Below are 24,646 nucleotides of genomic sequence, written 5' to 3'. Positions count from 1 at the left end.
TGGGGGGGGAGGGGAGTGTGGTGGGCCATATGGAACCTCCAACTTCGCTCCTTTTTTATCCGGTTTTGAAAAAATCCCAAAATTTTGAAATTTTTCAAAATTTCCAAAACTCAAATCTTATCTTCTTAAAACCTCCCTAAACCTATTTTATGATCAAAAAAGCATTTTTTGATCTCAAAAAGTCAAAACGTGCACAAAAAAACCCTAAAATTCAAATTTTTTCAACAACTTTTTGAAACATCATTTTTTACTATCCAAAGCCCCCCCAAAACTAGTCCTAAGACAAAAAGTGATTTTGTCTCTCTAGAACCCCTTTTCCAACCCCTCCTTGGTTGCAACCATCACACTCACTCTCTACTCCAACACTCTCTCTCTACACCATCTCCATTGCTGCAACAAGGAAGCTCCTCTCTCCTCCCCTACCACCTCCCATTGCCACACCAAGCAAAGGTTATCCACCTTCTCCTATCACTTTCTCCCACATACATTGTAGCAACAAACAAGGTCCTGCTCCTCCTCCTAATTTTCTTTGTTCAACCATGGCCAACTCTACTCCGCAAAGGTGGCCAAAGGATGAGGTCATAGCACTCCCATGCCTCAACACAAGAGGTATAGATGATGAGTGGGCACCACAAGAGTTCACAAAGGTGCTTGGGTATACATGCAACCATCTGCTATTGGCCCTCACCGTGTGCGAAATCGTGCAAACTTGGATCATCATTGAAAAGGAAAGCTTTTTGGCTTCAAGAACCGTAAAGACAAGGGGAGCGTAGCCATATCATCATTTTGTGTAGTGAAGAAGAAGAGGTAGCTTTGTGCCTCCATCTCCATTGTGTGATCTCTTGGTTGTGTGTATGTGTGCTTGCAAGAAGTCAAGCTCTCTCCTTCTCTATCTCTTTACATTTATTACAAAACTCTTGAGTAGAAACCTTTAGCTACTAATCAGGTTTTAAGAATGCAGAATTATCGATAGTTGATGGGTGCCACCCACTTCTCCATTGGGGAAGTTGATCCCACAATTTGGCCCCTTGTTTGTGTAAACATATAAAGTGATGTATATAATAAATTACCTCTAGATCATCCATAGCTTGCAGTGGCATACTTGTAACTCTCGTAATTCCCTTGTGCCAATGGTGAAAAAAAATTATGGATGCTCTGTGGTAGTATTGTGGAGTGGGCACAAAAAAAAGAGAACCTTATCTTCTTCGTATTTACTCAATGTTTTCACGTGCATTTGGGGACAAACCACATTTAATGCTTCAAGGAAGATAACTTGCAAAATATATCATGAATTGTTTGTCAACCATTCCTTGCTTGGGTGGGGAATACAACTCAATTTAGAATGATCTATTTGTGCCATTAATCACACGTGATTAGCACTAGAGAAAATGAGTAAGAATTGGCCTCTAATGCTAATGTTGGTATGCTACCACTTGAATCCATGAGATAGCAGTTCAATGATTAAGTGGTACTCAAATTTTACTAGGCCTTGTTCATCGTCTATTTCTTGGGCATGAAATTGTTACATGCAATATGAAAATCGTACACACATATTCCATTTTTGGGATATGAAATTGTCACAAGAGAATATACAAAGCTCAATTTGACAAACTTCACAAGTAGCCTTTAAGAGACTCAACATTTTAAATGACTTGAGCACCAAAATTTGCAGTATAGCTTGTAATACAAGCTTTTTTGTGCGATAGACCCTGCAAAGGCCCTTCTCAAAGGATGAGTTACGTGATGCATTATAGGGACTCCCTAGGGGAAGCTGCCCAGGTGAGGATGGCTTGACACCTGATTTCTTTCTGGAGTACTGGAATGTCATGGGGAGTGGTTTATGTACAACCTTTCAGCATGTTCTGGGCACAGGGAACATGCCTGACAATTTGACAGAGGGTTTGATCTATTTGATCCCCAAGGAGGGAGGCATGCTCGATGATATTAGATAGTGGATGCCCATCACGATTCTCAAACTCAGCCAAAGAGGAACCACCCTGTGGAGGCTACTCTTCAAGTCCACCTTGGAAATATCCTTTGCCTCATATAGCCGCTCCAATGGCACACCAATGTGAGGTATTGGATTCCAAAATTTGATCTTCCTTGTCCTGAGTGCCCTGCAATCCAAAAAAATATGGAATGAAGATTGTTTCTTACAAACTGGAAACCATAAAGACCTTACATTGGGAGGTCGGAACCTCCTACACAAGAACTTACTTGGTTATGGCTCCTCTTTATCCGGTTTATGGTAATGGGAGAAGTTTTTACTTGTGTGTTCTACGTCACCAAATTGGTCGGAGATAACATCCATAGGTTGATGGGGATGGTGTGTAGGGAAATGTTGATCCCGGATAAGCACAAAATTGACCTTGAAAATTAGTTCACCATACTTGTTAGGAATACCTAAATTGGTTGATGTGCCATTGACACAAATGAGTGGGTTTGGTACTCCAATGCATAGTTCCCTGGTAATGTGGACATGAGAGATGAGAGGACTAGATGGAATGCCTAGATCTACTCGAATGGTAATGGGCTGAGAGACATTTGCTATGATGTGCAATGAGAGAGTATCCCAATCAATTTGTGTCTTGAATCCGCAAAACCAATTCATACCCAAGATAACATCACATCCACTTAATTTAGAAACTACAAGTCGACACGTAAAAAGAACTTGCTAAATGGAAAGATCTACATTATGACATGCATGAGAGACAAAAGAGTTCATACCCTCCAAGAACCCCATTACCGAGTATGTGGGAATAGGAGTAGATGGGATGGGCATGTGTCATCATGAACTCACTTATCACATCTTGTGTGCTACCAACATCAAATAACACAATGACCTTATGACCTTTAATTTCCCCTTAACATTTGATGAGCGTATCACCTGGGACAGTCCCCTTTTGCTTAGCTTCCATCTCTACTATCAGGGTGTTAACATGAGGAGTAGAGGTGGAAGCCGAGGGAGTGGCCTCACTCGCAGATTGGTATTTCTTTGGACAATCTCTTTTCATGTGACTTACTACATGACAATGAAAACACCTTTTTATTCAGCATATTGTGCTTGCTCTTCCTTAGACAATTGACCACCTAAGATTCCTTGAGATGCCTTTTCATTTGTCTTTAAATTAGGTTTGTCTACCTTGCCTTTTCCTTGGTTCCTTGGAGGATTAGGTTCGGCCATAGTGTAGCTTAAGTGGCCTGCCTTGGGTGCGTCTACCTCCAGGCTAGAGAAACATGAATTTCCATTTGGAGACTTAGATTTTGAGGAGTTTTGAGAAGAAGAGTTAGAAGTTATTATCCCGACCTTACCCTTGTTATGCTTCATCTCCTGAAGCAGGGCTAGCCGAATAGCCTTGTCGAAGGTCTTTGGATCCATGGCCTCCATGTCAACACCTAGGTTGCCTCATGGGCTGCCAATTGCCACTCCACCCACTCTTGATACCATGTGATGGCATCACCCATGAGATGCATAGAGGCTAATAGAACCTTGTTAGTATTTGACTTCTTTGTAACCGCAAAATAAGACTGAAACTATAACGAAACTAAGCTAATAACATTGATTGTAGCGGAATTAAAGTGACCATAATGAGAATTTCATTAAGAGAATTCCTAATGAAGATAAAGATAATGCTTGGTTGGAGATAGCAACATGAACATCACAACTAGTTAGCTTGGCCTGAACAATAACTTTTAAAAGAGAGAGAAATAGAGATTGCCAATAGTTGAGGACTGAACTTACTTGGAGCCCGGTCCCCCCTGCAAAAGGCTATTCTATTATATGTTATCCCATGAAGAGATACTTGTATACAATACAATCTTTGTGTTCCTTAAGACCATTTGGGTGCTTGGGTGCCATGAAGATGGAAAGTTTCATGCACCACAATTATGCTTCTTACAACAAAAGAACTTGTCCCCACCTTCAATCCCAAGACCTCAAACACCTTAAAAAATGGAGAGATCTAGTAGGGAGTGAGGAAGATGAAGAGAATAAGGTGTGTCTTACGAGAAATAAATATGAATCTCCTCACTTTTGATTACTCTTAGAGCATAGCTTAGCACAATAATGGAGATGGAGAAGAAGATGAGCATGCTTGGAGCTTATCTCTTGTTTGGATTTGCATTCCATAGCCAAGAGGTGTTGGTGTAGGCTCTCAACTTCTTGATCTTGGAGAAGGAGATGAATTTTGCAATACTGAGTGTGTGTGTGTGTGTGTGTGTGTCTTGTGAGCTAGACCTCTCTTTCTTAATCGGCCCCTCTCTCATAATACGAGCTTGGATGTGATTGGTTCATGCTAGGGGCTAGCCAATGAATGACCCCCTACATAATAAGCAATAGGGATAGCATTGTGATAAGCATCCTCCTTTCCCCCTTTGAGAGAGATATTAATTCATTATTTAAATGAAGCTAAATTCTTATTGGCTCACTAGGTCAACCGGCCAATAGGATTTAACCTTACACAGGGTTGCTCAATTCTTATTGGACCCCTTGGTAGACTGTCCAATAGGAATAAAGGAGGTCCTAATTCTTATTGGTCCTTTTATGGGATTTCCCATTATGTTTAAGCTTAATTTTATTAAGATTAATTCTCATTGGTCCTTCTTATAGGCCATCCAATAGGGTTCTGGCTTTCTATGGGGGCAACCTGGCTAGGGGCTTGACATGTGTCCTTTGTGCCCTATGTGGATTGTGTGACTTGGGCAAGTGTGTGTGTGTGCTCTCTCATCCTCATACATCTACCAGGGATCACCCCCTCCTTTATAGGAGCTTTGTTGACTTTTGCAAGCTCCCCCCTAGCTCAAGCTAAGCCCTAGCTTAGCAAAGGTTCAAGGTACCTAATGTTGGGAATAGTCTTACCTAATGGTCCTACGCCTAGGGACTTTTAACACTAAACTCTGAAGGCTTTAATGAAGATTACCCTACGGTCATTTCAAGCTTCATTATATGCACTTTTCTCTTTGGTAGACTCTCACTCTCCATTTGGATCCCTTAATGAGATAAGACTATCTCTATGATAGGCACTTTTAAGGCCAATCCTAATGAAGTAGGGAAACCCTTGAAACTTAGATCTTCTACCTACGACACGGGAAATCTATTTTTGATAGTGATCCTATTTAGTGCTCTATAGTCGACACACATGCGATATGTGCCATCTTTATTTTGCACTAAAAGTACCGGTGAGAAAAATGGAGAGGAGCTAGGCCTTACCATCCCTTTTTCTACCACTCATGCACTTGCCTCATGATCTCCTCTTGTTGAGCTTGTGAAACTCTTTAAAAAGATTTATTAGGCGGCGAGCTTGCTGGTAGAAGCTCTATTGCATGATCATCATCCCCTCATTTTGGAGGTAACTCTCCAAGGATGTCAATGAAAACATATTGGAATTCATTTAGAAAATTAGACAATTCTAATTCCTCTTGATTCCAATCATTTTTACTTAGTAAAACATTAGGATCATTTACAGATTCTTTAACAAAAATCATGTACGTGGAAATTAAACTTTACATTGAATTGTCAAAAGCATGCATATATACAAGGGGTATTGTGTTACCCAACTCATTAGCATCTATATACATGTCTTTTTCCCTGCACTTGAAATAAATTCTCCTTTCAGGGAACTTCATAGTGGTATCCATGTGAGTGAACCATGGTGCCCCTAGGATGACATCCTCATGCTTGAGAGGAAAGATGAAGAAGTCCTCTTTGTCCACATAGATTTGGACATGACGCCTCAATTTACCAATCAAGGTAGTAACTGAGACATCTTGTCCTTTGAAAGCTCCATCGGCCTTCAATGCATCTCCCATCTCATGAGCTTGTCTAGCTTTGTGGCTAACTCCGTTGAGATGAAGTTACGAGTTGATCCAGGGTCAAAGAGAATGAAAGCATCATGTTCTTTTACCTTTTCCCAAGCGTAGGAAAGTGGAGACCCTATAAGCATTCTCTTTTGGAGCTTCAACCATAGAGGCTCTAGGTGGCTCATTGCATGCATTTCTGAACATGATAGGCATGTCCTTGCTCCCCACACCTAAAGCACCTGTTATCTTTGCAATAACTCTCTGGCTCTTTGGGAGAGATTCTATTTTTGAATTTGTAGACTCCTTTCTCCTTAGCTTTGTTGTTGTTGTTGCTACTAGAGTTGCCATTGGAAGAATTTTATGCATTATTCTTCCCTTTGGAATCATTTCTATCTTTAATTTCCATGGGCTTGGGATTTCTCCTAGAGGCTTGAAAGAAATTGCTTCCTTATGGAAGCTCTTAAAGATTTCCATGTCTTTGGAGCCTCTCCGTTAGACTATAGGCTAGACCACCATTGTTTGATGGACTTCTGAAAATGCATAACTACATGTTGTAGCTTGGAGGACACAGTGAAGTCTTCATCTCCAAAGGCCACATCAAATTTCTGAATAAAGGTCAAAACTTTGTCCGTGGCACCAAAGGTGCCATCGTAGGTGAGAAAAGAGATGTTCTTTCCTCCCTCTTTGAACTTCTTGAGCTTGTTGGACCTTTTTCATGAAGCATAATATTTTTGATGCCCTCTCCTCTTGTCATAAAAACTAATATCTAACTATCCCAAATTATTTTCTCATGTTAAACTGATCATTTAATATGGGAGGATAAAAGGGAACAAGAGTTAGTATGTTAGAATGTGCTTCTAGACTTATCTCACCCGGGGATCAAGAAGAGAGATGACTGCAACTCTGTAAGGTCCAAAAGGAGATGGTCTACCAAAGAGCAATGTGCATCTAATGGAGCTTAAAATACCTTAGGGTTAGCTTCATTAAAGACTTCCAAAGGTTAGTGTTAAAAGTCCTTAGACCTAGGACCATTAGGAAAGACTATGGTCAGCATTAGGTACTCTAGACCTTAGTCATAAGAGGCAAAGAGGACACATGTCAAGCCCCTAGCTATGTTGCCCTCATAGTGTGGTAGAATCCTGTTGGATGGCCTAAAGGGATGTCCAATGAAAATTTAGATCAATTAGATAATTAAATAATTAAATAATTAATTGAGCTCTCTCTCTCAAAGGGGGAAAGGAGGAAACTTGTCCAAATGCTACACTACTTGCTTGTTATGCATGAGGCCTCTCATTGGCTAGGGTTAGAGGTGGATCAATGGGCTTCCACCTAGAGTAAGCATGCAAAATCAAATTCTCCCTCTCTCTCTCTCTCTCTCTCTCTCTCTCTCTCTCTCTCTCTCTCTCATGTAGTTCACAAGCCTCACACACTCTCCCTCATTGTGTGTTGAGAGCACAATTGATCTCCTTCTCCAAGCTTGATAAGAGGAGAGCCTACACCAACCCCTCTTGGCTATGGAATGCAAAGCCAACCAAGAGCCATGCTCAAAGCAATGCTTATCATTCTCTTTATCTTCAGTATCACTATGCTAAGCTATGCTCTAAGAGTGATTATGTGAGGAGACTACTTCTTTCTCATAAGAATACTTCTTCTTCCCTCACCTTCTTCTTCATTATCACTATGCTAAGCTATGCTCTAAGAGTGATTATGTGAGGAGACTACTTCTTTCTCGTAAGAATACTTATTCTTCCCTCACCTTCCTCACTCCTTGCTAGCTCTGTCCACCTTTCACGGTGTTTGAGGTCTTGGGATTGAAGGTTCTACCAATTTCTTGTTATTTGCAAGTAGATTAATCGTTGTTTTCAAGCATAAGTTGGTGCATGAAGATTTCCATCTTCATGGCATCAAAGAGGTCTTAAGGAACACAAAGATTGTATTGTACCAAGTCTCTCTTGATGGATAACTTATAATACAAATGACTTTTGGAGGGGGGACCGGCTCCAAGTAAATCTAGTCCTCAAATGTTGTCAATTTCTCTATTTCTCTCTCTTTTACAAATTATTTCTCATGCCATGTTAATTAGGAATGTATAAACTGTTTCTATCTCCAACCAAGCACTCTCTCTCTATTCTCACTAGTAATTCTCGTAATGAAATGCTCATTATGTTCAATTCTCTTCTGTTACAATCAAGTTATTAGATAATTCCATTACACCTCTTGGGCTCTCTGGGGGAAAAAATCACTACTTTCATTGGAAGGGGAAGAGGGTGTGTCAGGCACAGTTGATAAAGATAGTTGACAAGATCTAGCTTTATTGCTCTTCACAAATGCCTGAATCCTTTTTATTGTGCAATCGGTTGATTCCTTTTATGGTTTATGTTCCCTCAAGGGTAGAGAGAATGTGTGGGTTAATTAGGGAATATGATAGATGTGAGAATGGGAGAGATGAGAGAATATAGAGAGATGTGCACTAGATTGTGCATGTGTGTGGGAGATGGAGAGAGAGAGAGAGAGAGAGAGATGAACACCAGATGGGGTCCCAACCAACCCTCTCAAGGCCCCCCCACATCGTTACTGATGTGGTATTTGCTTTTGATTGCAAGAATGGAATGTACACAAAGATACCTGAATGCAAGACTCTCTAGACTTGGACAATGGGGGAGATAGCACCGATTGCTCTTCGGAATAGAGCATCTTCGGGGCTGATGAGGAATGCCGATGTTGCGACTCGATGGAGAGGTTGGGAATGCAAGGCTGAATTGGCTTCACCAAAATGGAGAGGCAAGGGGGCTGAGATCTGGGCCTGATTTGGAGAAGAGGAATGGCTCCAGGAAGGCAGTGAATAGGGGCTAAAATAGACCTAAAAAAAGCAGCCTATATTGGGTTAGAATGGGCATGTATGGGCTATGAGAGGAGGGCCTTCAAGGCTGAGAATGAAGGAGAAATACTGTAGAATGGGGGCACCAGCAAAGGAGGCATAAGACGCAACAGATGGTGGAGAGAATGGGCCGATGGCAGTAGTAGCCAAAAACGGATCAGAGATACAACTAGAAGGGGCGCACAAAATTATGAGGGATGAGGGAAAGGAGAAGTCACTTTTATTGTCTTTTTTAGGGTTTTCTTGACCAGTCCAAATAATTGGGCTTAGGGTGGGATTTGCACATTTGTGCACTTTCTGACCAAATAATACTCTATGTGCATGTGGACAAGCTGACTTCAACCAAGGGTTATTTCTAACCTAGGAAGTGTCCTGGCAACCTTGTGATCCTTTAGAAGGACGTGCATGTCCAGACACTTAGCGTAGCTTCATACCCTTTGATTGTACAAGAGCATAGCCAGTGTCCACTCCATGTGGGCATTGGTTTGTGTTCCCCACCGGAAGTGTCGGAATCCAATTCTGACAAGAAGAGCATTTATTACTGGCATTTTAGTGCATTTAAAGTCAAATTATTATTTATTAATAAGTGAATTATTAAAAGACACTGCCCTACCTCTATCAAAAAAGAATAAAAGAAACCCAGAGTTCATATTTTTACTTAGTTCATGCAAAAGTCTTGGGACTCCCTTGCCAGTAGTCCAACCAATGACAACAGATCATCTTGCATTTTTTGGAACCCATTTTCAGCTCTGTATTTTTTTGGACAGCATCAGCCTCAATGTTTTTTGTCTCTACAATTGTGATCCCATCTTTAGAAGAATCACCCATCATTTTTAGAATTAGCCCTCTTCATCTACATCAGATTTCCAACCATTGCAAAATTCAGCCCTCATTAGCCATCGTAATTTTCAGTCAGCTCTCAGTCTAGCGTTTTTTGACATTCATCGAAGCATTGCAGTTTTCATCCATAGCAGATCATCACATGTATCCTCAACATCCTCACAAGTTGTAAGAATTTTACTGTGCAATCTAAAGAAAATACTTCTCTAGCAATAGAGAAGGGGGCCCTTGGAGGGGGGTTTGGGATCCCATCTAGTGTAAGTCTTCTCTCTCTCTTCCACTCACAGAACTTTCATTCACAGTGTTAGTTCTCTTCTCTCTCTATGCTACTGCACTCATTCACATTCTCTAAGAACTAAAAGGAAGATAGTCTAGATTCACAATGAACCTTGGAAAAAAAACTGTCCACACATATTTGAGCTGTCACCACAATCTCTCTATTCCATCTGTATCAGAGCTCTAGGAGTGTTCAATTTTTCAAGGCAGGAATTTTGTTTCTCACAATTTTGTTTTGAAAAAGGTTTCTTGTTTAAGGTGCATGTAACCAAAGACTACCTGGGTGTGTTATCTCTCTAATCTGTTTTTTTTAAGAGTGATAGGTAACCCAAGACTACTTGGGCTTGTCCAGCCTCCCCTCATTCCTCTTTCCAGTCATTGCAAGAGAGCCTTGCACATCATGGCGGGCCAATCAACGTGAGGTGGCAAAAAGAAAATTTGGTGTGAGTGCAAGGCAACCAAGGGGTGCACCCACAAGAAGGAGTCACACTATGGTAAGAGAAAAGCCTTCATTAACAAGGTTGCAAGCGTAGCAGGACCACAATTATACAGATCTCAATGTATGGTTGTCACCCGAAGCGGAATGGATACTCTACATGAAGGTGATGAGAGTTTGGGAGAAGAAGTGCCTTTCCATACAGTGATAGCCGTTTTTCGGCTTTTGAAAATTGTCATAGTGAGCTACCTCACCCTACCAAATTCACCCAAACACTATGGTTGTCCCTACCATTTCACTGTATATAGGTGTGTGTGAGTTAGGGGACTTTCCCCATATTTCCTTAAAAACCCTCATTTAGCTAGTCACTGGGCTAGTTGAGCCAAAAAAATAAAAAAATAATTAAAAAAAGGTATATTATGGCCTCTTTGTGTGTAAATATTTCATTACATATATGGCCTAAATATAGGATTTTTATAATTATTTTGATATTTTATTTAAATATTTATACCTAGGTGTGTGTTTTATTAAACTTATGTATGCCTTCTTTCATCCTCTTGCACCATAAGTGTATTTTTTGCCAATGTGTACATACTCTAACCTCATATTTTTCTTTTATACAAACCACCTCCACATTTTCACCCTCACCCTCGTGAAAACAAAAAAAATTGATTTCTACTTTCTCAGTCATGTTTATTATATTATTTTCATTTACTTGCATACTTTTTCCTCTTTCACCCAAAATACTACAAAGAGTGACCATATCATATGATTCCAATATCTTTCCATATCCATAATTCCTCCATATTTTTATTATTATTTTTACTCATTATTTTAACACCATGTGCTCATTGAGCTAAAATGCATGAATAGTCCATATACTAGTCTCACCATGTATATATTGCTTTATTCACCAATAATCCTCCTCCATGCATGTGTAAAGGGCAACTTGGATGCTTTGTATTATGATATGACAAAGGAGGGGCTCACTCTTGGATACATTATACAAATTCAACAAAGGAAGGGGCCACTAAAAGACTTTGGCGGGCATAAACAACAGGCTTTTTGGTGAGAATTTTGGCACCTATCTCCGCTCGGAATTTGAAGAAGTAATCAACATAGAAAATGTAGCCCACGATCTGAATAATCACCTCAAAGTTTTTCATGATTTTTGGAGCTACCAGCTGTGAGATTGGATTTTTTGAGTGGACCCCAGTCTGCCAACTTTTCTCACAAAGTAACCCATAGTCTTCTCTCACCTCCTTTTCCACTTCCACACACATACACTCATTCCTCTCCATCCCTCACTCAAACCTACAACTTTCATGGCTTACTTCATCTTCTTCACCATTTCCATCTCTCCTTACTCCATAGCTCAAAAGATTATCATCTCTACACACATATAGCTCAATTTCTCTCTCTAGAATCAAATTCATATTACCATAACCTCTTCATCCTTTCATAAAAAGAGAAAAAATTAGCAAATAAACAAGCTCAAGCCCTGCAAAAGGAGGATTTTGATCATGGAGAATTCAACTTCCCCATGGTCACAAGAACTGCACCGACAAAGTTCTACAACCGCTTCATTCACTGGAGAAGAAGGTGGAAAATTTCATTTACATCTTGTGGTTTCCACCAAATTGTGTATATTCTCATCGTTCTCTTACTTTTTATCACTGTATAAATCATATAATGCACCTTGAGTGCATATGCCATGTAATTTTATCCCATCCTACTAACTTCAAACTACTAACACTAACTGCTAACCCTTTTTTTGTAAATTGCACCCACTCTACTCTACCGTGGAGTAGGCAACCTCACACAAAAAATCATTCACCTCTCTAGAATCTTCTCTATTTCACCTCAATAATTCTCTCCTCTTGAGCCCACATTCATGTGACTCAAGAGACAAGAGAGCCCCACTCTCATAAGAACATATAAAAAATTTCATAAACATGGTTTTCTATGAAAATGTTGATTAGGTATAATCCTAATTAGGGCTCTCCTCACCTATAAATAGAGCCCTTCTCCCTTTGTAAATAGCAAGGATCCCTACACTATTGCTCACTACCTTGAGCGTGCCTTTCACCATCTTAGTTTTAGGGAGTGAGAGTGAGCTCTCTATGCACCATTACATGTGGTGTATAGGAAAGCTTCTTTGAGCTAGTTGTAACATTGCAAGGGAGTGAGTGATTCATAAGTTCCAATCAAAGTTGTACCTACTCTTGTGCATCAATTTAATCAATAAGTTGGGTGAAAATCGCGGGTCAAAACCCTCTTGAGTCTCTCCAATTTACGCTTGGCAACCTCATCTCGTTTGGTTTAAGGTGACGCATTTTCATTTTGAGATTCTTTTGTAGTATCTGCTTGTATGTGACTCAAGAGCTCTTGTGTTTGTTTTTGCTACTTGGGAAAACATTATAAGAGGGTTGTATGGTGAGAGGTCTTCCATAACCCTAAAATAATGTGTAGATTGCAACATCATCAAAATTAATCGTGTCTCTTGACTCTCCTCCAAGCTGTTCATACACCCACGTCAATCATTAAAATTGAAGCTAAATTCTTGCACAAAGATCTCTCTCTTTTGTGTGTGTGTGTGTGTGTGTGTGTGTGTTTGGTGCATGTATTGGTAGCATTTAAACTAGTGATAGTGTACCCTTCCTTCTCGCTTGTATTGCTAAGGGATTCTCCTCTTTTGCGTCCTAGTTCGCTCTCTAACTAGGTGGTGCCCCTATCTTGTTTGGGTTTGGCTGTGGGTTGGTTGTTGTGTTGTGCTTATGGTTGCCCCAACCCCAATTGAGCAGCACGGGAGCCTTGAGAGGTGTTTAGAGGTCGCAATTTCGGTGTCCCCACGGAGGACCGAGCAGTTGTGTTAGCATAGACAAGGTAAGTCTTCAAAAACTAGTTGTGTTTACATGAATAGTCCACCACCTCCTAATCCTGCTCATGCAATTCAATTTCATCAGTTTCATTGGGTGCAAGGGATTAGGATAAATGTTCGCATTGATAGATTTTTTTTTTTCAACAACGTATTGTATTCCTCTTTGGTGTTGAAGCATTAAGAGATATTCTACAATCTCCAAATCCTATTATACTGCCACTTGTAGACTATAATGTCTCTTTTGATGTACATGTGTTTATCTTGTTTTAGCTAGGTTAATGAATCAAGAGGACTTGTATCGTATATTCATTCCTTTGGCTAGACAAGATGTGCATGTAATAGTTGGCACAAATTTACAATTTCAACGTGTTTTCCGTCGTATGTTTGAACCTAGGCAAGTAGCGACTATCAATGCCTTAGTCAATCCGTTCATTTTGCCATTGATTCGCTACGATCTAAGCTTTGACGTTTACATTTTCATTCTACTTTGAAATTTGATTTTGCAACACAAAAAATAAAAAAGAAAAAGAAAATTTTGAGTAAAACCAACAACATGGATACAACTAGGCAAATGAATGGCTACCCCTTGTTCTTTGGAGAGCCTGGAGAGGATGCAAAATTATTTTTAGCGAATTTCAAGATGTCTTGCCGTATCAAGAGGATAGTAACTGATCAAGAACGTGTAGAAATGTTTGAGGTGGTCCTTAGGAAAGATGCTAGCACTTGGTTTGACTCTTCGCCTGAGGAAGTTAAGGGGAATTACACAGAAGTTGTGAATCATTTTAAGAGGTACTTCTTTGATCCCCAAAACACTCAAAAGCTATGGCAAGACATTGTCTCTCATAAACAAAAAGACTTAGATGACTACTACATGTATAAACATGAGTTTCTACGTCTTTGGGCTGTATGGGTGAGAAATGTTGCTAACCCTGGTGATGGTGCAGAATTTCTAAAGAAGGAGAGGTTCATATCTGGACTCTTTCCTGACCTTAAGGTAAAAGTTGAGGCGGGTTCACCTGCTACCTTTGATGCAGCTGAAACTAGGGCTGCTGAGAAATATAGGAAACTCAAGTGCTTAAGGGGAGAGGTTCCAATAGAAGGTCTGAGACCCAAAGGTAAGTCACAAGCATCAACATCTAGGGAGCTTCCTGAGGTAACGGCGGAAGTGATTGAGAAGTTAAATGAATCTTTAAGCAGCCTGTCAATTCACCTTGCACAAGCTGTAGGTCCCAAAGGACAATTAAAGAAGTCTGAAGAGCGAGATCCACGACCTAGGAGAGTCTTACAATGTTGGAATTGCGGAGAGTCTGGACATGGGATGTATAATTGTCCTTGGCCCCATGGGGAGCCAAGGAGACCTAACTTGAATTACCTAGTGATGAATGTAGGTGAAGGAACTAGTCAGCAACCACGGCTTCTACAAAGACCAAATGGACCAAGACCACCTCCACAAGGGGTAGAAGGAGTTCCACCTTTTCCAGACCCAAATGTGCATGTGGTAGAGGTGACAAATTCAAGAGAAAGTTGACATGGAAGCAAATGGCATTAAGCGTGGCCGAGGGAAAGGAAAGGAGAGAGAAGGAGTTACATCACAAAGTGATCATGGACGAGAAAAGAAGGCAAAGTAGAACAAGGAAACCAAGAGGACTCGACGTCGCATCAATCTCCAAGACTTCCCTCTTGGACATGGTATGGCTCCATACAACCTACTGGAAGACATGAGAGGTAAGGGTCCTGATATCTCCTGGCCTCAGTTTCTTGCATTATGCCCACAAGTTAGTAGGGATTTAACGAAGGCAGTTAGCACTAGGAGAAAGATAAAAGAGAGTGTTCCTGTTGTAAAAATTGCACATGCTAAAATGAATGAGGATATTACACCTGTGCTAGATTGTTACATCAAAGGAAGATTGGTTAGGAAAGGTCTAGTGGATGGGGGTGCACAAATTTGCATCATGACAGAGGGACTCATGCAAAGACCAGGCATGCACATCCATGAGACACCTGAAATCAAAGTGAATATGGCAAACAATAGCAAATCTAGGTGTGTAGGCATCTGTAAAAATGTTTTTGTAGAGGCCTTTGGCATTAAGAAGGCGGTGGATTTGTATGTTATATCGACCAAGGGAAGTGGTTATCCATTTATCTTAGGAAGACCATGGCTAATGAAAATGCGAGCTTTACAGGATTGGGAGAGTGGAAAATTAATTTGCAGGAATGACAATCATAAGAAGGTTGTCTTTGACAGGAGCAACGCCAAGAGGAGCTCCATGAAGAATCATCTCAAAGTGAGACAGAGGAAGGATGGACCGATAGCACTTCAGAAGGAGAAAGTAGCGGCAACATTATTGAAGAGGAGTCTTCAATCGAATTCATGGGGGTAAGGTTTAAGCCAACCAACCAAGAGACCTCTTGTCAAGGTTTGGAGGAGGTAGGTTCCCAAGAGAACCAAAATGTGGAAGGTGAAGGAATGTTAGAAGGTATGTTGTCTACAACACTTACAAAGGATGAAAGAGAGGAGTTCAAAGGTGTGTTAAGGAAATTTCCTAAGCTTTTTGCTAAAGACTACACCGATGTGCGTGGAGTAGATGCTGTTCAACACAAAATTGAGTTGAAGTTAGAGGCCACACCTAAGGCTCAGAAGTTACGAAGGCTAGGAGTCATCAAGGAGCAGGCTTTACTCAAGGAGGTAAGAAAGCTTCTAGCAGTAGGTTTCATTTATCCAGTGGAGACTTCAGAGTGGGTCTCTCCCGTTGTTGTCACTCCTAAGAAAAACGGCAAGTGGAGTGTGTGGATTATCGTCCACTCAATGAGGCAACAAAAAGAGACCACTTCCCCCTCCCATTTCAGGATGAGATACTAAATGAGGTAGCCGGTCATGAAAATTACACTGTGTGTGATGGCTACTCACGTTACTTTCAAATAGGTATCGCATTGGAAGATCAATTGAAAACAACCTTTATCACTTCTTGGGGTTGTTATGCTTTTAGAGTCATGCCATTTGGTCTGAAAAATGCTCCTGCAACATTCCAACGTTTCATGAACATGGTGTTTCAAGCATTCTTTGGAAAGTCAATTAGGGTGTTCATTGATGATTTCTGCATTTATAGCTCAAAATCATTGCATCTACAAAGGGTAGAAGAAGGTTTAAAGAAGCTCTACGACATGGGAGGTCAGCTCAACCCCGACAAGTGTCACATAGGTGAGGATGAAGTGATCTTGCTTGGTCACAAGGTTTCCTATAAAGGCATTGAGGTGGATCCTTCAAAGGCAAAGGCTCTTATTGAGCTCCCATCACCCAAGAATCTCAAAGAGGTCATCTCATTCATTCAAAAGGTGAAGTATATGTCACGCTTTATTCACTTAGCTTCGGAGTTGCTTCATCCTTTGCAAAAGTTGACACAACAAGTAGAATTTGCATGGTCTGATGAGCTTGAAGAGTAATTTTGTAGCATTAAAGTCATTTTGTCAGAGCTACCAACACTCATGCCTCCTTGTTGGGAGTACACATTCTTTGTTAGCTCTAGTGTTGGGAAGGAAACAATTGGTGCAGTTTTATTACAACAAGATCCCCACAGTACCAGGATGCGACCCATCTACTTTGCTAGTAGGGTCATGAATGCCTTGGAGAGAGGCTACACAGAAGAAAAACTCATGATGCTTTCTCTCATGTTTGCGGTGAGAAAGTTTAGATCCTACCTGCTACCAAAACCTTTTGTAATTCTCAGTGCAGAAAATTTGTTCCCTTGGGTGTCATCTCAAATGAATCTTAGTACTAGGATCTCAAAGTGGATTATGGAGTTGCAAGAGTTCCAATACTCTTTCAAGGTAGAAGATAGTGTATGTGCACAATTGGCAGGGATTCTCACTTACAGGGTAAATGAGAAGGAAATTAAGGTGCCTGAAGTAAAGACCCTACCATTGCCACCACCAGAAAGTATTCCTAATTCTTTTACCTTGTTCTTGATGGAGCTTTTCGACGAGACACAGGAAAAGCAGGGGGAGGGCTAGCGTTGCTCAACCCAAGTGGAGAGGTGTTCATGAAAGAGAAGGTCAATCTACCAGGTTCAACTAGCAACAATGAAGCGGAATATGACACACTACTTCATGGTTTGAAGATGTGCATTGGCCAAGGGATACAACGTCTCATGGTAAAGGGAGATGCACTTCTCATTGTTAAACAGATTTTAGGCATTTGGGCATGTAAGAATGAAAACCTAAGGACAAAAGTTCATGCCATTCGTAGGCTGTTTAATCAGTTCTAAGAAGTGCAGCTATATCATATTACTAGGAGACAAAATGAAGATGCCGATTTACTTGCACAACAAGAAGTTACATGTGTTGAGAAAGAAGTGCAGGTGATCATGGTGGCAACTGTTGTGAAGCAACCAAGATACCATTATTGGATACATTTTGGAGGGTGAGTTTCCACAAGACTTCACGAAGGCTCAGAAGAGGAGACTCATGAAGAAGGCAAGCGCGTATCTCTTCCTAGAAGGATCCCTCTACCAAAGAGGGAAGGATCAAGTGTGCAAAAGAGTACCAACTATTGAGGAAATCCCATCCATTCTAAAAGGTTTGCATGAAAAAACATGTGGTGGTCATTTTGCCCAATAATTAACTGTGAAGAAGATTCTGCTTGCAGGGTATGTTTGGCCAAGTCTGCATGCGGATGTCCAACATTGGTGTAAAAGTTGTCACAATTGTTAGGTAAATGGGAATAGAAGATTGGTTTATGGTCCAAGGAAAACCGTGCTTGCAAATGGACCCTTTGAAAAGTGGGGCATTGATGCTATGGGTCCTCTGCCTAGGACAAAAAATGGTAAACTCTACATTCTAATGGCTGTAGACTATATGACTAGGTGGGTGGAAGCGCAAAGTGTGGCAAAGGTAAACGAGAGAACAGTGAGCAAATTTGTCTACACTCACATTTGTTGTAGATTTGACACACCTTTGGAGATTGTTTCTGATAATGGTCCAGGGTTTAGGAAGGGCTTGCTCACAGAAGTCTGTGAAGAACTTCACATTCTACACCGTCACAGTACACCCTACTATCCCCAGTCAAATGGCCTAGTAGAAAAAGCTAATGGTGTCATTGCAGGCATCATTAGAAAGATGGTGAAAAACAAGATAAAGTTGTGGGATGACTTCTTGGATGGTGCCTTGTGGGCGTATCGAACCACATGTAGGGAAGCCATGGAGTTTACACCATTTCACCTGGTCTATGGTCAAGAGGCTTTGCAGCCTATCGAGCTCAACATTCCAACAATGCGACTTCATGGCAAAGGAGCACAAGATGATCAAGAGGTATGGATGGATCGACTTCTTACGTTAGTGGAGCTTGAGTGGAAAAGAGAAGCAGCATACGAGTGCTACAAGAGGAAAGCTACGCAGGTGAAAGAAAAGATCGACAAGAAACTAAAGGACAAAGGAATCAATGAAGGAGATCTGGTGCTAAGGTATGACAATCGACTCGATAATCATTTTGATGCCAAATTTGAAACTAAATGGCAGGGGCCATACATAGTCAAAAAGGATTTTAACTCAAGTTATTATCAGCTTACGGACTTGAATGGGAAAGAGCACTCTAGGAAGGTAAATGGTTATCGCTTGAAGCCCTATTTGAGTCGCCTTCTACCAAAGGATTTACCAAAGATCTGTCAAAGGGCAGCCGTCTCATGTAAGTATTGTTACATGAAGCACCAATGTAACTCCAGTCAAAATGCCGAGGGGCCAAACAATGAAGATCTTGTCAAGGACTCTGAAGTACTCTCTTTGGAAAAGATGCTCTATGATGGTACATGAATATACCATCATCCTGAGGGAGGGCTAATGATAGTCGTTTTTCGGCTATTGAAAATTGTCATAGTGAGCTACCTCACCCTACCAAATTCACCCAACACTATGGATGTCTCTACCATTTCACTGTATATAGGCGTGTGTGAGTTAGGGGACTTTCCCCATATTTCCTTAAAAACCCTCAATTAGCTAGTCACTGGGCTAGTTGAGCCAAAAAAATAAAAAAATAAATACAAAAGGTATATTATGGCCTCTTTGTGTGTAAATATTTCATTATATATATGGCCTAAATATAGGGATTTTTATAATTATTTTGATATTTTATTTAAAGATTTATACATAGGTGTGTGTTTTATTAAACTTATGTATGCCTTCTTTCATCCTCTTGCACCATAAGTGTATTTTTTGCCATTGTGTAGATACTCTAACCTCATATTTTTCTTTTATACAAACCACCTCCACATTTTCATTCTCACCCTCGTGAAAACAAAAAAATTGATTTCTACTTTCTCAGTCATGTTTATTATATTATTTTCATTTAATTGCATACCTTTTCCTCTTTCACCCAAAATAATACAAAGAGGGACCATATCATATGATTCCAATATCTTTCCATATCCATAATTCCTCCATATTTTTATTATTATTTTTACTCATTATTCTAACACCATGTGCTGAGTTAGGTCTTCAAGCGAGCTTAACGAAGCGAGCTTTGGAGCGAGTTTTTTTTTTTTTTTTGGAGTGCCGCCCTCCCTACCTCCCCTTCCTCCTCTTGCCGCCCATGTGCTTCCTTCTCTTCCCTTCCTCCTCCTCCTTAGCCTCCTCCTCCAAAATCCTTCCTCTCCTCCACCTCCTCTCTCCATCTACTCCTCTAACCACCTTCCCTTCCTCCAGCTCCTCCTCTAGAAACCACCATCCCTTCCCTAAAGTCCTCCTATCTCCTACTCCCTTCTTCCTCTCTCTCTTCTTAGTCACTCTATAACCCCTCTCCCTATACCCCCCCTCTCTCTCTCTCTCTTGTGCTATCTTCCCTCTGTGCGAGTGTCTCTCTCTCGTTCGCCACCCCTCTCTCTTGTTGTCTCCCCCTCCCACCCCCTACCCCCCCCCCCCCCCCCCCCTCTCTCTTTCTCTCTCCCCCCGTTGCCTTCCCTCCCTTCATGGAGTGAGCTCCACCCCTCTCTCCCCCATGTCTCTCTCTCTCTCTCTCTCTCTCTCTCTCTCTCTCTCACACACACACACACACACACACACACACACACACACACACACACACACACACACACAAACACAAACACACACACACAGACTAGGACGAGAGGGAAGGGTAGACTATCTCTCTCTCTCTCTCTCTCTCTCTCTCTCTCTCTCTCTCTCTCACACACACACACACACACACACACACACACACACACACACACACTAGGACGAGAGGGAAGGGTGGCAAGGGTAGAGAGAGAGAGAGAGAGAGAGAGAGAGAGAGAGAGAGGGTGGAGAGAGCTATTTTTAAAAAACAAAGCACTAGCAGTATCTCTAGTGCCTCCCTTTTTTGTAAAAGAGGGAGAGAAGGGGAGAGAAAGAGAGTGATAGCGGGAGGGGAAGAGAGAGGGAGGGCATTGGGAGGGAGAGAGAGATAAAGAGAAGAGGGGTGGCAGGTGGAGAGAGAGAAGGAGACTGGGAGAGAGAAAGAGAGGGAGAGCGGGGGGGGGGGAGGGGGGTTGTACAGGGGGTGATCCCGTCTTTCTTAAAAAAAAAAAACAATACACTTCACCTCTCTCCCTCACAATTTTGTTGCCCCCTTCTCTCTCTCTCTCTCTCTCTCTCTCTCTCTCTCTCTCTCTCTCCTTATTGATCTCTCTCCCACTGCATCTTCCTTTTTTCTTTCTTTGCCTCCTGTCACACTGTCGATTGAGTCCCTCCAATCCTAATGAGAAATGAAATGAAATGCTATGTTAACTGTCGTCAAAAGGCCAAAATGACCCATGCGACCAAATTGACACATTCTTGGTGGAACTAATACAATGTCTTAGTACAAAATAAAATGAGAGAGAAGGAGAGAGAGACAGAGAGATAGATAGATTTCATTATTGTCCTCAGAGGTCAAATAGGACCTATGGGACCAAGAAAACATACATGGGGCCTCTTACCAAGAGGGTACATTGGAATATGACTAGATGCGGATACAACAAAGTTGTGACCTACGTCACTTAGGGAGTGGGGGAGAGTGTGTGGGGGAGGGTGGTATGGGAGTCCTTGGAACTCGAAATTCATCAGTAATGGCCTTGCCACCTCGATAGATGGCCCATTTACCTGCTGCTCGAGAATCATGCATCTTTTAGAGTTCTTGTTTCTTGATTTTGAGTTGGGCGGGGTCAAGGCTCGCTGATCCAAATTTTGGAGCCCTTGAGTAGTCGAGCTTGCTGTAAAAGTGCTTTACGAGCCTCTTTGTTTTTGAAGAAGAGGGTACCTTGGTTGTTGTGGTGGTGATGATGGACCTTCTCGATTGTGTTAGGATCAAACTCAGTTGGCTGAATGGCTTGGTTGAGATTGGCTAAGGTGGAAGTGCAATCATCGTCCTCCCACCAAGTAGAGGGTAAGCCCCCGATGTGGAGGGATAGCGCCAATCCTTTTTGTTGATGATGTTCTTGAATGCATTCTTCTACCTTGGAAGATACAACGGTGGTTGCTGCGTTGACTTGAGTGGCAATATTTGCCATACTTGCGGTGAGCGTGTGCTCAACTTCCTTTGCTCGGGCAAGGATATGCTTCATGTCGATTTTCTTTTGTGACTCCAAGAGGGTGATGCGGGTCTCCAAGGCCTCGAGACGCCCCTTGAGTTTCGTGTTTTCATCTCTGAGTTCTCATAGTTGCACTCGGAGGAGGTCTGTCGGATCCACCCGTGGAGTGGGCACAAAGAGGCATGTCAGCTTGATTGGTGTGGAGGACTTCTCTCACTGCATCATGTGGGAATGACTCCTTGAGGTAGACCTTAGTGGGCAAACCTGGAGAAAGTTTTCAAAGTGTCGGGAAGGGTTGAGTCGGCAGGCAGCGCGAGGAGGGGTTGAGAGGCTCAGCAGACTATCACGGAGAGGGGTTGAGAGGCTTAGCAGACTATCGAGGCTTACGAGATGCTGTCTGGCGATAGAGGAGGGGGTTGCACTGTGGCTGACGGGACCTCCCCTCGGGGCTGCCCCTCGCCCAGGGGAAGGTCGACCAGCGTGAAGGAGAAGGGTTCCTCTGCTAGAGAGAGAGAGAGAGAGAGAGAGAGAGAGAGAGAGAGAGAGAGAGAGAGAGAGAGAGAGAGAGAGAGAGAGAGAGAGAGAGAGAGAGAGAGAGAGAAGGGGGGAGAGGGGTCTGCAAGGGAAGGGCAAGGTTGGGCACGTGAGGGGGGGGGGGATTGTGAAAGCTTTGGATGGCTTTTTTTTCTTTTTTTTTTATGGGCCTAAGCACCCCCTAACACTCCATTTCTTTCCCTTAATATATAAAAAAAAAACCTACACTCCACTCTCCCCCTCTCAGAACCCCCCCCTCCCCCCCGCCCCGCCTCTCTCTCTCTCTCTCTCTCTTCAAGTTCGAGAGTCTGAGTACCACACACTTCTAGAGTGCTCAGATTTTGGTCACATCCACACTTACTTCCTTCACATTTTCAGCCATGACCTAGACCTACACACTTTCCTCTCCGAGCCATAGTGTGGGCTCTCCATTGCGACTCTCATCACCACAATTTTGGACTATCAAGAATCACTCATCAGCGATACAAATACTACATCACATGTAATTTTGGTCCCATATGTCATATTTGACGTCCAATAACGATATAAAATCTATCTATCTACCTCTCCCTCTCCCGCTAGCCCCTCCCTTCGCTCCCTCTCTCTCTCTCTCTCTCTCTCTCTCTCTCTCTCTCCCCTCCCCTCCCCCCTCTTTCTCTCTCATTTTCCTTTGTAACCATGCATTGTATTATATCCACAAAGACTGTATCAAATTGGTCTCATATGTCATTTTTACCTATGAAAATTCTTAATATAGCATTTCATTCCATTTTAGCTAATATAACAATTCATTCCATTTCGTTTCATTTCTCTCTAGGGTTGGAGGGGCTCAAGGGGTGATGTGGTGGGAGTAAAGAGAGAGAAAGGGAATAGGGGTGGCAAGTGGAGGGGGGTATAGCCAGAGAGAGAGAGAGAGAGAGAGAGAGAGAGAGAGAGAGAGAGAGAGAGAGAGACGAGGACGTATATGTATATATATATCTATATATATATAGAGAGAGAGAGAGGGAGAGAGAGAGAGAGAGAGGGGGGGGGGGGAGGATCGAAGCTAGGAAAGAGGGAGGGGCGGACGTCGAGCAACAGGTGGGGGCCAGAGAGAGGAAAGAGGTGGGCTAGAGAGAGAGAGAGAGAGAGAGAGAGAGAGAGAGAGAGAGAGAGAGAGAGAGAGAGAGACAGAGAACAAGGGGCAAGAGAGGGAATGGGTTGGAGGGATCATGAGACGGAGAGAAGGGGAGCGGTGAGAGGGTCTGCTTTAAAAAAAAAAAAACCAAAGGAACTAGCAAAATCGCTAATGTTTTAGGTTTTTTTAGAGAGACAGAGGGAAAGAGAGGAGAATTTTAATGTTATTGAAAAGTAGAGAGAGAGAGAGAGAGAGAGAGAGAGAGAGAGAGAGAGAGGGGGAGTGGGTAGGGGGTGGGAGGGGGAGACAACGAGAGAGAGACACACGCACAGAGGGAAGACAACACGAGAGAAAGGTGGGGAGAGAGAGGGAGAGAGAGAGAGAGAGAGAGGAGGTCCTTGGCTACTCCACTGGAGGGTGGGGCAGCAATGGGCGGTGGTGGTAGGAGTAGGGGTGGCACATGGTGGTAGTAAGTTAGCACCACTAACCACTAGTGGTGGGCTAGGGTGGTGGGTGGTGATGGTTGTTAAGAGGCGGCAATGGGAGGTAGTGGTGGTGGGATGAAAAAAAAAAAAAGCTCGCTCCAAAGCTCGCTTCGTTGAGCTCGCTCGTTAACCGTCCCCCCATGTGCTCATTGAGCTAAAATCCATGAATAATCCATATACTAGTCCCACCATGTATATATTGCTTTATTCACCAATAATCCTCCTCCATGTATGTGTAAAGGGCAACTTGGATGCTTTGTATTATGATATGACAAAGGAGGGGCTCACTCTTGGATACATTATACAAATTCAACAAAGGAGGGGGCCACTAAAAGACTTTGGCAGGCATAAAAAACAAGCTTTTTGGTGAGAATTTTGGCACCTATCTCCGCTCGGAATTTGAAGAAGTAATCAACAGAGAAAATGTAGCCCACAATCTAAATAATCACCTCAAATTTTTTCATGATTTTTGGAGCTACCAACTGTGAGATAAGATTTTTTGAGTGGACCCCAGTCTGCCCACTTTTCTCACAAACTAACCCATAGTCTTCTCTCACCTCCTTTTCCACTTTCACGCACATACACTCATTCCCTCTCCATCCCTCACTCAAACCTACAACTTTCATGGCTTACTTCATCTTCTTCACCATTTCCATCTCTCCTTACTCCATAGCTCAAAAGATTATCATCTCTACACACATATAGCTCAATTTCTCTCTCTAGAATCAAATTCATATTACCATAACCTCTTCATCCTTTCATAAAAAGAGAAAAAATCAGAAAATAAACAAGCTCAAGACCTACAAAAGGAGGATTTTGATCATGGAGAATTCAACTTCCCCATGGTCACAAGAACTGCACCGACAAAG

General features: G+C 42.1%; 1 pseudogene; it reads right to left on the bottom strand.

The window, feature by feature from the left end:
- Nucleotides 1–21,275: 21,275 nt before the first annotated feature.
- On the bottom strand, nucleotides 21,276–21,863 carry LOC147449383 (uncharacterized; annotated as a pseudogene).
- Between the last annotated feature and the right edge of the window lie 2,783 nt (nucleotides 21,864–24,646).

The sequence above is a fragment of the Adiantum capillus-veneris genome, chromosome 10 (assembly GCF_014529385.1).
Source record: "Adiantum capillus-veneris isolate H3 chromosome 10, ASM1452938v2, whole genome shotgun sequence".
Classification (NCBI taxonomy): domain Eukaryota; kingdom Viridiplantae; phylum Streptophyta; class Polypodiopsida; order Polypodiales; family Pteridaceae; genus Adiantum; species Adiantum capillus-veneris.
This window is presented reverse-complemented; position numbering and strand designations above follow the sequence as displayed.